Source organism: Diceros bicornis, chromosome 27, assembly GCF_020826845.1.
Source record: "Diceros bicornis minor isolate mBicDic1 chromosome 27, mDicBic1.mat.cur, whole genome shotgun sequence".
In the NCBI taxonomy this organism is placed as follows: Eukaryota; Metazoa; Chordata; class Mammalia; order Perissodactyla; family Rhinocerotidae; genus Diceros; species Diceros bicornis.
This window is the reverse complement of record NC_080766.1, coordinates 9,119,759-9,136,030: the sequence shown is the minus strand read 5'-3', so window position 1 is coordinate 9,136,030 and position 16,272 is coordinate 9,119,759.

Genomic DNA, 16,272 nt, shown 5'->3' with positions numbered 1-16,272 from the left:
TATTGTTTCGTTTGTTTCTCCAAATCCTTCTTCAATCTTATCTACATAAACTAACCTATTATGAGAAGATGACATTTAAAAAATTTTTGGATTTATCGAAGTCTATTAATCATAATCAATTTTGCTTTCTCTATTCATTATGTTATGAGGTGCGTGAAAATTTGATTTTTACACTAACTTTGTTGCCTGATTATAACTCTTAGCAATCAAAAATTTTTCTCTTTGACCCCCCAAATTTAAATTTATTCACTACAGAGGGCTTCCTGTTAAGAAAAGGCAGCTAGTAAAATTCAAATCCCTCCATACATCCTCCAAACTGGGATATTTCCAAAAAGGAATACCAATAAATTCACCGGTATCCCAGACCTACAGCTTAAGTAACAGATCGTGAAAACCATAAGCTTTCATTTACATCTACATTAGGGAATAAACATCAGAGACTAACAGATTTGGTTCCAGATCTGAGGTTCACAGCAAAGCAGAGGCAAGGATAGAGAAAAAGAAACGAGAGTGCCGTTATATTGAAGAATATGAACACTATCAACTGAAGTCACTCTCAGAGGAGAGGATTCTATTTTGAGAGGGAAATACTAAGAATAGTTCCAAGGTCTCCTGGATCACAGCACCAGGCACAACAGAGTTGAAAGGAAGGGACTTGGGAAATGCGAATGACCAAAATGTACTAGTGGTATGCAGAAACTGTTTCTGGATTAGAGGGAAGCATTTGGAAGGGACAGGTTTCCAATGAAGACTTGGTGATTTAAGGGAAAAAAAGACAGCAAAGACTATACTTCACTTCTGAGCTATAAAAAACAAGAAAGAAAGAAAGAAAACATAAAGGGCACAACATATTAAAAAAACTTCACTTCACTTTCAAGTAAGCTTTAAAACTAAGAAACCTAGTAAGCCGTCTACCTCACCTTCCGCAAGTCTTGCTGCTGTTGTTATGCTATAAAAACCGGCACAAATAAATTAATCATCGATAATTTTTATCTGTTATTTTCGTAATACAATCATACAAATAGTTATTTTAAGCAAAGAACAGAAAAATAAAATAAACATTGAAGAAAACACTCTTCCCCAAATAACTGTGAAAAGGAAGAAAGCTATAATATATAAATATATAAAAGAATATTTTATATATTATTTAATGTAGAAAATAAAACTATAATATAATAAACATATCTATATAAATTTAATATAATTCCCCAACAGTCAAACATAAAAGACAACACAAATCAGGATTCAAAAACCCAATATAACAAAAGAAAGTAACAGGAAAATATGAAATGAGAGTTGACTGAACTCAGGATAGAAAAAGGTCAAATAATCTCACAGACAAGACTAATTACAAGGTACCCAAGAGAGTACAGATATTACTAAAAGTTTAGTTAGAGACAAAGTTGGAAATTAAAAGACCTAGAAAATTAAACTAATATTGCTAAAGAAGTGAAAGTATACATGTAAAAATTGGTAAATATAGAGGACAGAAAAAAGGTATAAAGAAATCAATGTTTGGAATCACCAACAAAGGAAGCAAAACAGTGGAGAACAACATTTAAAGCAATAATTCAAGAAAAAAAAAAAGAAAATAAAAGAAGCATTGAACTACCTTCTAATAGAGACCTCCAATTACCTGGGCTGAAAATGGCCCAGATAGTCAATTTTGAGATGTATTCTATAAAATATTTATGCTTTGAAGAAAATGAAAAGATGTCTGGGCCTCCGTGAAATACAACAACCCAAAAGCAGGAAAACAGTTAGTGATATAATTTTCTTTTTTTTTCCTCCTCAAAGTCCCAGTGCATGGTTGTATATCTAATTGTAAGTCCTTCTAGTTCTTCTATATGACACTCCATCACACCACAGCAGCTGACAGATGGGTGGTGTGTTTCCACAACCAGGAAACGAACCTGGGCCACCAAAGCAGCGTGAGAGCTGAACTTTAACCACTAGGCCATCAGGGCTGGCTCAGTGATACAATTTTCTTGAGCAGCATACAAAGCAAGGATATGTTGAAGCAACATTTTCAAGAAATTCAAAGATAAAATGGGTGAACTGAAGATATTTTTATCCATCTTGTCCATCTTTCCACCATCAGAGCTAAAGAAAACCTCCATTATCTGATGCATATACTCAGAGAATATTATATCTGTAAACCATTCCTGATAAACCTGCTAAAGGATGGCTTTATACAAGTGAGAGATTATTGAAAATCCTTTGACAAAATATTGCTGATGATCACTTAATATATTTAACTAAGATCTGAGACTGAAACAAAGGTGGAGAGAATGTAGAAGAATAATATGTAAATGTGATGGGGTTTGTCTGAATAGAAATATCACACTTCAGAAAACATGGGAGAAAATAGGAAAGAGAATGAGAAAAGTCAAATATGTATTGGTTATCATATAGACAAGTGTTGAAAGTAAAGGAATATTATTCATAACCACAAACCAAATAGGATAAGACTATAACGAAAAAAAGGAGACTAAGGGTTACACACCAGAACTTCACTAAATATATAAAGAAAACAAAACCAAAACATGTTTAAAAAGCAGAAGAAATTTTAAACATTAAAGAAAGTTAAATATTTACCAAGAAAGACAGATTTTAATTTAACATAAAGTAATATGGATTTAACTCATTTAGAGGAAAATGAATTTCAGATTGTTTAACAAAGCAAAACACAATTTATGATGTAAATAGGAGACATGCCTTAAAAATATTTTTAAAGGTTGAAAATAAAGAGAAGGGAAAAATACTCGACACAATTCAATTCATGTTAGTGGAAAATTCATAGCCTTAATTAAGTACATCAACTAAAGGAATGGCTGAAAAATAAATAAATATCTAAAAGTAAGGGTTAATAAGAGGTAAAAATAAAGAAAGAAGCAAGGAAATAATTATAAAAGTAGAAATTAGTGAGTTACAAAAAGAAAACAATTTAGATGAATAAATAAATCACAAAGCCGCTTCTTTGAAAAAACTCTGCAAAACACATTAACCACTAGTTAAGTTAATGCATAGAAAAGGTAGTAACTACAGTATACCAAATAAAAAATGACAAAGAGGAAATGGTCAATTAAATTTAGATAGGATACATTTAAAAATATCGTGAGTCTACTTTGTATGATTCCATCCAAATAATTTTTAAAAACTATGTGAAATGCATGGTTTTCTAGGAAAATATAATTTACAAAAGTTGATCACACTTAGAAAGTTTTAAAGCAACCAATTCCAAACAAAACAACTGAACAAGTCACTGTATCAGAGTTCCTCCACTCAACACACAATAAAGCATCAGATCAGTGGACTTTTATCACATCTTCAAAGAATAGATAATCCACGCAGAAGCGTGGCCCAGTGATGGAGGGGTCACATTTCTGACTGAGGACTCATGGGGCAGGCATAGGGCAATGGCAGCACTCCCCAGTGATGGCTGGTCACAGCTGAGACCAGAATCCAGGGGGCAGTCACAGAACAGCAGCAGCTCAGCCCTGGTGATGACAGGTTAAAACTGCAACATGGAACCGATGGGGGCAGGGCGCAGAGCTGTGGAAGCACAGCCCAGTGATGATGGGTCATAGCCCTGACTTATGACCCAGGGGTGGTGTGCAGAACAGCAGCAGACCACCCTGGCTATGGTGGGTCAGAGCCTTGACGTGGGACCCAGAATGTGGAGTGCAGAGCAGCAGTATCTGGGCCCCATTGATGATGTGTAAGACCCTAGGGCAGGGAACAGAGAGGCGTGGTCCCAGTTGTGGTGAGTTAAAGCCCTGACTTAGGGCCCAGAGGGCAGGGCACAGAGGGCGGAGCTCTGGGCCTATAGATGGTGAGGAGCCGTGGCATCTCGACCCCGGAAAGCAGAGCACAGCAGTGACTGGGGCCTCTGGGGGCAACAACATCTCCTGGGAGGAGATGCAGTGGCAAGAGCCTCAGGCAGCTCAGTCATCTGGTTTCAGCGTTGGTGAAGGCTGTGGGGTCCTTAGTAGCAAAGGCTGCATCCATGGCAATGACGAGGCTTGCTGGGGTTCTATTGGTCTTCTTTCCTCCATGGAGTGACGTCCCTTGAAGGGGATTCCTTTTGGGGCTGTGGTGACAGTGGGTAAAATGCTTCCTATACTTTTTTATGTAGCCATCCTTGGTTTTGAGCTCTGTCGGCTTTCCGCTCCTTCTTCGTTGTAGTCCAAGGCTCTTGAAGAACTATATTCATCGGTTTGTAGTTGTTTATTTTTTTATTGTTTTTGTGGGGGAGATGCGTGTTGGGACCACCTAGCCCACCATCTTGCTGACATCCAATCTTGAGCTCATTCTATGAGGCCACTTTACCCTGAAACCAAAAGCAGGCAAAGATATCACATAACAAGAAAACTACAGACCAATATCTCTTATGAAAATAGATGCAAAAATCCTCAAAAAAAATTAGCAAACTAAATCCAGCAACACATAAAAAGGATTATTCATGATAACAAATGGGATTAATTGCATGATTGCAAGGTTAATTTAACCTCCAAAAATCAATTAATGCAATACAAAATACTAATAGTACAAAAACAAAAAAACACGTAATCATCTCAATAGCTGTAGAAAATACATTTACAAAATCCAACTCTATTTCATCATAAAAAAAATACTCAACAAACTAGGAATGGAAGGGAATTTCCTCAACCTGGTAAAGAGCAGCTATGAAAAAACACATAGCTATCTTCATATTTAATGATGAGAAAGTGATACTTTCCATCTCAGGTCAGGGAAAAGATCTAAGTGACTCTTATCAATTCTGATAAACAATTAAACATTGTACTGGATGTTCTAACCAGTGTGATTGGGCAAAAAAAAAGAAATAAATCCATCCAGATTTGAACGAAAGAAGTAAAACTATCTCAATTTGCAAATGACATGATCTTTTGTATAGAAAATCCTAAGGAATTCATTAAAAACTATTCTACTTATTAAACTAGCTTGTCAAATTTGCAGGATACAAGATCAATGAACAAAAATCAATTGTATATTTATAAGTCAGCAATGAAAAATCTGAAAATGGATTTAAGAAGTCAATTCCATTTAAAATAGTATCAAAGAAAATTAAATACTAAGGAAAAAATTTTAACAAAAAAAGTACAAGATTTATACACTGCAAACTAAAAACCATTGTTTAAAGAAATGAAAGAAGACATAAATAAATGGAAAGACATCCCATATTCATGGATCAAAAGACAATATTGCTAAAATGGCAGTACTTTCCAAATTGATCTATAAAGTCAACATAATGCCTATCAAAATCCCAGCTGATTTTTGCTGAAAATAATAAGTTGATCCTAAAATTCATACGAAGATGGAAAAGATCCAGAATAGGCAAAGCAATCAAGAAAGAGAAGAACAACGTTAGAGGACTCACAATTCCCAATTTCAAACTTTACTATAAAGCTACTGTAATCAACACAGTATGGTAGTGGCCTAAGGATAGACATGTAGATGAATAGAATGACATTGAGAGCCCAGAAATTAACTCTTATATTAATGATCAATTGATTTTGTCAAGGGTGGCTAAATAATTCAATAAGGAAAGAACAGTCTTTTCAACAAAATGGTGCATGGACAACGGGATATCCATCTGCAAAATAATGAAGTTGGACACCCGTCTCACACCATTCACAAAAATTAATTCCAAATGTACCCTAGTCTTAATTTTAAGAGCTGAAACTATAAAACTCTTAGAAAAAGAAATAGGAGTAAACCTTTGTGACCTGAGGCTAGGGAACAGCAAAAGCACAAATGACTGCAGGAAAAAGAGATAATTGGACTTCATCAAAATTTGAAAATCAAGGATAACATCAAGAAAGTGAAAAGACAATGCTCAAAATGGGATAATATATTTACAAATAGCATATCAGGTAAGGAACTTGTGTCTAGAAGATAAAAAATTCTCGCAACTCAATAACAAAATGATAATCTAGTTTAAAAAGATATGAAGGATCTGAACAAACACTTATAGAGAAATGCACTTTTTAACAGTTTTATTAAGATACAATTTACATACAATTCACCCATTTAAAGAGTAAAATTCAGTGATTTTTATTCTATTCACAGATATGTGCAACCACCACCACAGTCAATTTTAGAACATTTATATCATCTCAAAATGAAACTCCATACTTTTAGCTTTCACCACCCTCTTTTCCTCTCCCTTCTCATGGTATGTATTCTTAAGAAACAAACAAACATAAATAAATCTTAAGCTGATCTCAGTAATTTTATCATATTATTCTAATATTGAATTTATTTAAGTATATAAAATAATAAAACAAATGCGTATTATGTAATTATTAGGAATCAGTATTTAAAAATGTAATCAAATATAAAATCAAACATTAGAAAACATCTTATTGTTGAATGGCAATATAAAAATAAACTCAAAATTTTGAATAAAATATATTCTAGCACTGTTCATTGATACAGCCAAGAACAATGACACCTCAATAGTAATGAACACAATTGGTATCCAGTGTTTTTTTTCCAAATATCATTTACATGAAAACTGAACCAAGGTTCCTTGGAAAAATGATTTATTCCAGGTCTGGAAAGGTCCAAGCATAAAATGATCATGAACAACTTTTTATGTCAAAAAACAAGGAAGTACATAAAAACTCATGAGGAGGGACATGTCAAATGGACAAAAATCTAGTTTGAAGGTGTTCCAGTGGACAAAATTAGAATAATTTAAACATCAGGAAGTATAATGACTACAATTTACTGTCAAAAATTGAATAACTATTCTTTAAATAGTAATGATATTGGGGAAAAAAAAGAAAAAACTCATTTAATATCCATGAGGGAGATTATGTAACTACTTACTTTCAAAATTGGAGTTATAGTGAACCTATTAGGCATTTAGTTATCATTTTATATTTTTGAATAATAACAATTAAGTTTCTCATGAAGGTACTCAAAAAATTTAAAGAAAAATACTCTTTTTCTAGGGCCAGCCCCATAGCATAGTGGTTAAGTTTGGCAGGCTCTGCTTCAGCAGCCAGGGGTCATGGGTTTCGTTCCCAGGCGTGGACCTCCACCACTTGTCAACCATGCTGTGGCAGCAACCCACATATAAAGTAGAGGATGACTGGCATGGATGTTAGCTTAGGGCTAATCTTCCTCATCAAAAAAAAATAATAATAATAATAGAATTTACAAAACGAAACTGCTTTTCCACCAATGGTGGTAATCATGCCAATTTCTTTCTCTAAAAAACTGATAATTAAAAATAATCCCGATTACTTTGCCTTTTTAAAGGAAGAACAGTAGTTCAAATAAAACTGCAAATTAATGGCAGATAAATATAGAAACAACGATAAATAAGAATGTCATCATGTTTTCAACCTATGATGAAATAATTGATTCATGTAAAATCATCAGTGAAAAGTTATCAGGGAACAGAATATTTGCAAACTCCCAAAGTATCCCAAACATAGTTCTTGCTAATTCTGAAGGGAATAGTGTTCCTTTATATTTTTGAGATCTAGCCATTATATACTTTAAAAAATGATGTTCAAACTAGTGTTACTAAAAATGAGATAACCTGGTATCAATTCCTGTCTGATGTGATTCAACACAAAGTGTCTGGCATCATCTATCAAGTGCTCTTACCCGCAATATGTATCCTGTATCCACTCAGTCCTTTAAATTAGACCAATCTGACTTCCAGTTTATAGGAAATATAAGAAATGGAGAAAGATGTTAAATAATATCATGAGAAAATAATCATACAAATCCACAACACGGGCCATTCTACAATCGATTAAACCAGCACTCTCCTTTTACTTCAGTCTTACTTTTTAGAAAAGTGAGGTTAATAAAATGTAACAACCAAACACAAGAAGCAAACCTGTTTGAAAACATGCGTATAATAGATATTTCTATCACAACGGTACATTTGGGGACATTTGACTATGAACTAGATACTAAATAATTTTAAGAAATAATCCTTGGGCTGGCCCCATGGCTTAGCGGTTGAGTGCACGCGCTCCACTACTGGCGGTCCGGGTTCAGATCCTGGGCATGCACCGATGCACCACTTCTGCAGCCATGCTGAAGCCGCGTCCCACACACAGCAACTAGCAGGATGTGCAACTATGACGTGCAACTATCTAAAAAAAAAAAAGGAGGAGGATTGGCAATAGATGCTAGATCAGGGCTGGTCTTCCTCAGCAAAAAGAGGAGGATTGGCAATGGATGTTAGCTCAGGGCCGATCTTCCTCACAAAAAAAAGAAAGAAAGAAAGAAAGAAAGAATTCTTAAGTAGTTTTAGATTTGATAATGGGAATGCGGGATAAGGTACTTTTAAAAAATAGTCACGTACTTGGTGAAGTATTATGATTTTTTTCAAATAGATTTCAAACAAATTCCAAATAAATAGCAATACTTACATATGGGATTGCTATACTGTTTATCTTTGTATATCTATCTCTATATTTATACATAAAACTATAGATATAAATACACAAAGCACACATGGAAAATGTTAATAATTATTAAATATTACATTCTTTATGTTATTCTTTCCATGAATCTTTGAAATTTTGCATAATAAATACTTTTCAGAAAATATTGACAATTTAGTAAGTCATAATGACAGCTCCATGATTTTTAAAATAGAAATGAAACAGAATATATCATCTAGTTATACTGCAATGAAACTAGCATTAATAGTAAAAGCAGAGGTGAAATATTTTTATTAATTAAAATACAATTTTCATAGAAGAGATGATGTCAACAGAGGAGAATTTGAAAAGTTTTATAAAATTTCCCAAAGTATGTATACGCAGTGGAAATATTTCCTGCTCCAAGTGTCAACAGATGAGTGGCTACATAGGGAACTAGAGGGTAAGACTAATTCCATTGTATTGCCTGACCAGCTGGCACAAAATTGCTTGTGCAAGATTACTGCTGCTTGCCTTTTCTTTTCACTCTTTTGTTCCATTCTTTTTTATTTCAGATCTTATCACCTTTTCTGAAAAATATAACATGCAATTATTAAATCTTATTTTCTTGCTTTAAATAATGAATGAACTTCTGTTTAAAAAGAGACAGATTGAATTAAGACCTTTACACAGCCCGCTTATTAGAAATATGTTTAAAACAACATCATGAAAAAAAGTTTGGACATTGTTATGGACTGAATGTTTGTGTTTCCTCAAATTCATATGTTGAAGCTCTAACCCCTAATGTGATGGTATATGGAGATGGGACCTTTAGGAGATAATTAGAGTTAGATTAATGGATGAAGGTGGGGCCCTCATGATGGGATTAGTGGCTTTATAAGAAGAGGAAGAGAGAGAGATTTCTCTCTCTCTCTGTTTCAGTCTCCTTGCATGCACCAAGAAAGGCCATATGAGGGCATAGTGAAAAGCTGTCTATCTGCAAGCCAGTGAGAGAGCTCTCACCAGGAACCAAATCAGCCAGTACCTTGATCTTGAACTTCTCAGTCTCCAGAACTGTGAGAAATAACTTTCTGTTGTTTAAACCGCTCAGTGGATGGTCTTTTGTTATGGAAGCCCAAGTTAACCAATACAGAAATCAAGAACTGGCAAAATATATACCAGAAAAGAGGAGATTTATGATTGACATTACAAATAGGGCAAAGAATGACATTAGGTAATGATCAAAGGTAAATATACTAACAGCATCAAATTCTATAGCAACTAATTACGCAAAGAAAAATGTATTAGAGATGCAAGGAGAACTTGGTATGAACGAAATTATGGCAGGAAGGGTAATTTATCTCTTTAATAACAAGAAATATCTAGTAGAGAGTTAGGTTATGGAATAATTTAATTAAAGAAACTCAGTTTAGTTAGATATATTTAGAACTTTTCTTTAAAGAATTAAAGGATGTAGCTTTTGTTTATATGTCCATGGAGTAAACACAAAAATAAACTGTGAATTTTGCCACAAGTAAACCTTAAAATTTCCAAGTAGAAATCTGTTTTATGCCTTAAACTTCTAAAAGAAATAATAAATCAATAAGTGATATCATAAATAAATAACATAAAGACAGATAAATCTGAAATCTGGTTCTTTGAAAATGCTAAAAAAGAAAGAAAAAGAAAAGAAACACCTCTGAAGCTTGCTGAAGGGAAAAGAAGAGAGACAAATATACAGATTAGTAACTAGAGAAGGAATGAACACACGCAGTCAGTAGAGATTAAAACAATAGGAGAAGAATGCTACAGACAACTCCCAGGTGACAGTCATTTATTGTTATGTAACAAATTAACTCAAGAACTTAGTGACTTAACTACATTTATCATCTCACAGTTCGGGCGCCTCAGGAATCCAGGTGTGACTTGGCTATGTTCTTTGGCTCAGGGCCTTCACAAGGCTGCAGCGACGGCTTCAGCTAGGGCTGTAGTTACCTCAAGGCTCAACTGGAGGATTGACTTCTGTTCTCAGTCACTTGTTAGCATACAGTTCCTCCCAGGTTGGAAGGAGGGTGTAGGTCCTTGCTAACAGTCAGTTAGTGGCCTTCCTCAGTTCATTGCCACATGGGACTCTGCACCTGGCAGCACACAACATGGAAGCTTGCTTCACTAGAATGAGCAAGCAAGAACGGCCAGAGAGAGAGGGGGAACAAAACTGAAGACAGTCTTTTTATAACCCAATATCAGAAGTGATATCCAATCACTTTTGTCTTATTCTACTCTGTAGGAGCAAGGCATTAGGTCCTGCTCACAGGGGAGGTGATTATATAAGGGGAGGTGATTATATAAGAACATGAATGGCAGGAGGTAGGAGTCACTGGGAGCCATTTTTAGAAGGTGCCTAGTGTAGGTGACAAATATAAAAATCCAATTTCAGAAATTTGTTATTTCCTAGCAAAATATAAGCTATCAAAGCATACACAAGGAGAAGTATGAAACTTACATAGACCAATTAACATAGAAAATATTTCAAATATGATTAAATTAGTATTATTGGAACAGTGTTTCATGGTTAATTTCTTTCTAACTTAAAGGAGACCAATATTTTAATTATTTAAACTATCCAGATTTTGGAAAGAAATTAAATAAAAGACTAAACTTTCTTAACTGTATCTAATAAAGCTAGAGTGGCCAATTACATAATTTGATTTTACTTTATTGTCCCTACCAGTCTGGATGATTGTTTTGCTTAGACGTTTGTTTAGTGGTTTCCTTTCTCCCCACCCAGTGTAAAGTAAGATTCCTGCTGTTTAGAATCTTTTCTGTTCACTACTATATCTCCAACAGCTAGAATAGTGCCCAGAATGTAGTGTGTTTTTAATAATCGACTATAGTATTAATTTTAAAAAATCAAATGATGTATTATGGTTTCATTACTGCTAACACCACATGTATGTCAGAGATAGGCACGTGAATTAATTTTCTACTATTTGGAGTAGGTGTCTATGGGAAGACAAGTAAAATGGTGTGCATTAAAACGGGAGTAATAACCATCTCTATAATAGTAAATCATTAAACTTTTTATAAGTAGGGTGTTGTTCTGGACATTACATACATAATAATTGGATAAAGTGTAAAAGATAAATATCTCATCAGATGCTACTGGAGATTTAATGGGTAAGGGGTGCTAAGAGGTAGAATTTTCTGTGGACAAAGTCAAAAATATGAAACTGCATATTTTATTATTATTATCTTATGTAAATATATGCTTCTTTTCAGAAAGATCAGAACAATGTATAAAAAAGTTTTTGGTGTCCTCTAATGAGGAATTTTTATTTCAGTGATCAAGCACATAATGATATATCCTATTTCAAGTAAAGGGTTTACTGGGCATGAATTAAGACTTTCAGATACTTGTACATCTTAAAACACTAAAGCTAATTGACTGCCTTGCACAGGACTGAAGGGAAACACAATTAAAAATATTTCATGTATTTTAGTGTTTCAAAACTACTGCATACAATTCTTTATAATGGAAAAGTAAAGGTATCTGCATTTTGTTCAGCTTTTCTTTTGTATTCCCTTAACCACTCATAGTCTATCAGCAAAACCACCATGGTAGTCAGAATTATGAGATGGCTCCCCAGAGCCAATTATGAGATGGCTCTCTTGGTATACACAACCTGTATTAATCCTTCCCTTTGAGTGTGGGCAGAATTGAAGGAATTTTACAGACACAATTAAGAGCCCTAATCAGTTGACTTGGAATTAATCAAAAAGGAGATTATTCTGGGTAGGCTTGATCCAATCAGGTGAGCCCTGGATCCTTACTGAGGGAAGATACTGGAAGTGTAAGAGGGCCTGTGGAGGGGGCCATGTGACAAAGACCTGAGTGTGGTCTCTAGGAACTTTAAGAGTAGTCTCCTGCTCATAACTAAGAAAATAGGAATGTCGATCACATAACTGCAAGGAAATAAATTCTGCCAACAATATGAGGGAGCTTGGAAGCAGACTTTTCTCTTGCCAAACATCTAGTTGAGGACGCATCCAGCCAACACCTTGATTTCAGCCTTGTCAGATCCTGAACAGAGGACCCAACTAAAATGTGCTGACTCCTGACTCATGGCAGATGTGAAATGATAAATTCCACATATCCTGGGGTTCTGTGTTGGTTTCAGATCACGGACATGTTTGGGCTAAACCAATTTTCTGTAATGTTTGCCCTGGTTATGGTAAGATTCCAGCAGCTAGCTAGCAAAAATAAAATAGTTCCCAAATCATCCTAATCAGAAATTTCATTGTTTCCTCCTGGTGTATTTGCAGAAAAGAATATTTCACAGACATCTAAGAATTAGTTGATTTAGTAAGTAGAAAAATTGCTAGATTGATATTTCTTATGACACCTTTTATTACATGTTTTACACTTTAGTTTTTTTCAATTCTAAGAAAAATGTTAATTCACACATGGTAACAAGCAAATGAAATGGAGCATACATTTTTAGTATCAAACAAAAATAATGAGACACAGTGTTATAGGAGAGCAGATATATCCCAAGGGAATAATTGAAATAATCTTAATGAAGTCTATATGCTTCATCATTTGCTTACTTGCTTTTAACTATTTTTGACATCTTAGTAGATAACTTTAGTATTAAATCATAAATACAAAGATAATACCCAAGAACTGAGGTTATTAAGAAACATTATCCTTACTAAGAATACAAGTTATTTTATACCTATTTATTATTTCCTTCTCCGTAACTGTATGCACAAGTTGTAGTCACATAAATTAAAATAAAAACATGAAATGCAATTCCTGATAGATGAGTTGAATGTGGTAACCTGACACAATGTTATTCAACATTTTCTATGAGTAACAGTACTGATCATATACAAAACCAATGTAAAATGGTATTTCAGATCTTTCAAAAGAAAAGTATTCTAATGTTTTAAAAGCAAGTACTGCCAAAGTTCAGAAGTAAGTCACATACAATAATTTTACCTACTGAACAAATGCCATTAGTAATTTTATAGTCATGAACTCATAAAATTTTATCTAATGTACCCAATTTTATGCCTTATGCCTTAAGTATCTGAAAATGTGACATGACACTAGAATGATTCATACTTACCTAACCTACTAACTCTTCAAGGTGGCTAACAAACTGTCAATGAGAACAGTGTAGCAAAGCAGAATAACATAGAAAGAGGTACAGTTATGCCTAATCTTTACTAGATTGGAAACCACTATGCTCTATAATCCTGAGAGGGATTAAAAAATGACTTTTATAACTTTTGTAAATATTGCTCCTCGGAAACCACCAGTCTGGAAATACAGTAGGACTAGATAACAAAATATCACCTCTTCTATGGTTGTGCTCTTAACCCCTGACTTAATTATTAGCGAATATTGTCCAAGTCTCTTCCTCTTGCTTAGTGAAGATTAGGAAGTTCTAAGGAGTGATTAAAAGGTTTTATCTTCCCAGTTTTTATAGTTTTCTCTATTTTCTTTATGTTTTGGTATTGGCTAAAAGGCCTCTAAATTATTTGTGTTCATAAGGACTTTGCTGCCTTACAATGAATCCACGAAGCAAAATCCTACCTGCTGCTCCCTCTAAATCACACCTTCTTAGGTGTAATGCTCATCTCCTGCTTTTACAAATCCGTTTCCTGTCAGTCCAGCACTACAGCCAATGACCCATCAGTGATATAGTGCCACTGGTGTTGAGCAACACCAATGGAACCTGTAGAAATATGGGAGGTCCTGTAGGAATGTGGGAGAGGATATAGTGGGCACAAAGATTATTGACATTGAAGGTGGTGATGAAATTAAAAGGATAAGTGTTTCATTGTACCTCATATAAACCAAACCTACATTAGCTTCAGCTGTAAAAAAGAGTAAGAGAGAAGATAATCTTTCCAGCAAGTCAGTATTCACATCAACATAACCTAAAGAAAGAAAATAGAATTCTGTTTGCCCCCTTGCATCATTTTTCCATCCTGGTGACCAAGGACAGGAGGTGGCAATGGGTGGGAGAGTTAATATTATGGTTAACTCTCCTGAAAACCACATGGTTTGAAGAAGTATTTTCCACAAAGAGTACTCTTAAACTTAATTGTTAGAATATAGCGGCCAGTAGAATTTACAAAGCCAATTACATTAATATTGAAATAGTATTACACAAAGAATGGAAAAATTAACAGTGAATTGGGATCCTTGAAGAATACATCAGACTCAGAGCTGTTCTTGGGGAATGTGCAGTCTAGCAGTCTAGTTGGTGCAACAAATTCCACATTAGCAGTAATTCATGTTAATTTATAGTTACAAAGTTTAAAAACAGAATTACAGATTTTCTTTTTTTTTTTTTTTTTGCTGAGGACAATTTGCCCTGAGCTAATATCTGTTGCCAATCTTCCTCTTTTTGTATGTGAGCTGCCACCACAGCATGGCCACTGACAGGCAAGTGGTGTAGGTCCGTGACTGGGAACTGAACCTGCGCCGCCAAAACAGAGCGTGCCAACCTTAACCACCAGACCACCAGGGCTGGCCCAAGAGTGACAGATTCTTGAATATACGTACCTCTCCAAAGTGTATGCCTAGATTTGTGCTTAGAAAAAAACCCTGGAAATAAATAGTAATTATTTAGGTGGATGTTGCCTTTCCCAGGATTAATTGGGCTATTTTTAATTACCTACACTGTTAGTAATCCTACTAACCAAATGCTCTCTGATCCAGTCAATTAAACCAAGTCCATGGCAATGGCTACGTTGTCAAAACTCTATATTTTCAAACAGAATAATATCTTCTAAGATAGTGAGACTAATGGTTAAGCCAACATACTAGAATGTATGCAGTTTAGGGGCTCGTGAGAGGGGGCTCCTGAGGAAGTTCTGTATTTTGCTTGGAGGAAGTCTCAGCCGGCAGGCTCAGCATGGTAGCCGGGCAGTGACTCAATGCACCACAGAGCAGACAAAGGGAAGCAGTGAACCAGTGGGAGTTTCAAGGATGGCACAGCCTGGTGTTTGAGTCACCTGAGCAGGCAGCAGGAGGTTAGCTAAGGGAAGGTTTTCTGAGAAAAAGCACTGACCACCAGTCCTTGTGAAGAAAAGCAAAAAGTAGAAGTCAGTTTACTTAAAACGAATGGCCAAAAGTTTATATTGGAAACAAAATAAAAGCACATTTATCAAAATCAGAACTCTGCTTCAGTTAAATTAGGAAGAAGAGTGCCTGCTATTAAATTCCAGAATGTTTCCCAAGGTGAGAAATAGGACTAGAAGCTAAAATGAGGTTTTGCCACAGATGGGGGTCAAATGGCAGCCTTAAAGAGGAATTGGACAAAATTAAAATACCAGGCAAGGCCTGAATAGTGAGAAACGCTTCAGTGTAATTGTTCTGTAAATGAAATTGTAATTACTTGGACCAAAATTGATAACACTGTTGCTTATTAAATTCTATTTTCAATATTTTTATATTATCAAGAAATGATTTAAGGTGAAAGGGTAAATCAGGTTATTTAAATAAGGTGTATATTTAAAAGCAATGAGACTATAACTCACAATGAATTTTTTAAATTTGATTGTCATGAAATCTTTCTGGAAATCTTCAATCCAGAAATTATCCAAGTTATCCAAACAAAAAAAAGACATCATTTTTTTTAAAGATTACCTGTCTAAAAAATTTTTTAGAAGTTGTTATTTTTATGATAAGAGAAATCATTGGGATTGTGATTTTCAATTTTTCATAAGACTTTAGTTTGGTGTTAGCTATAAATAATCTGATTTTTAAAAACTCAAGTAAAATTAAGTAACACTTTGGATTTTTAAGTTCAGAGCCCACCAAATAAACTATTTC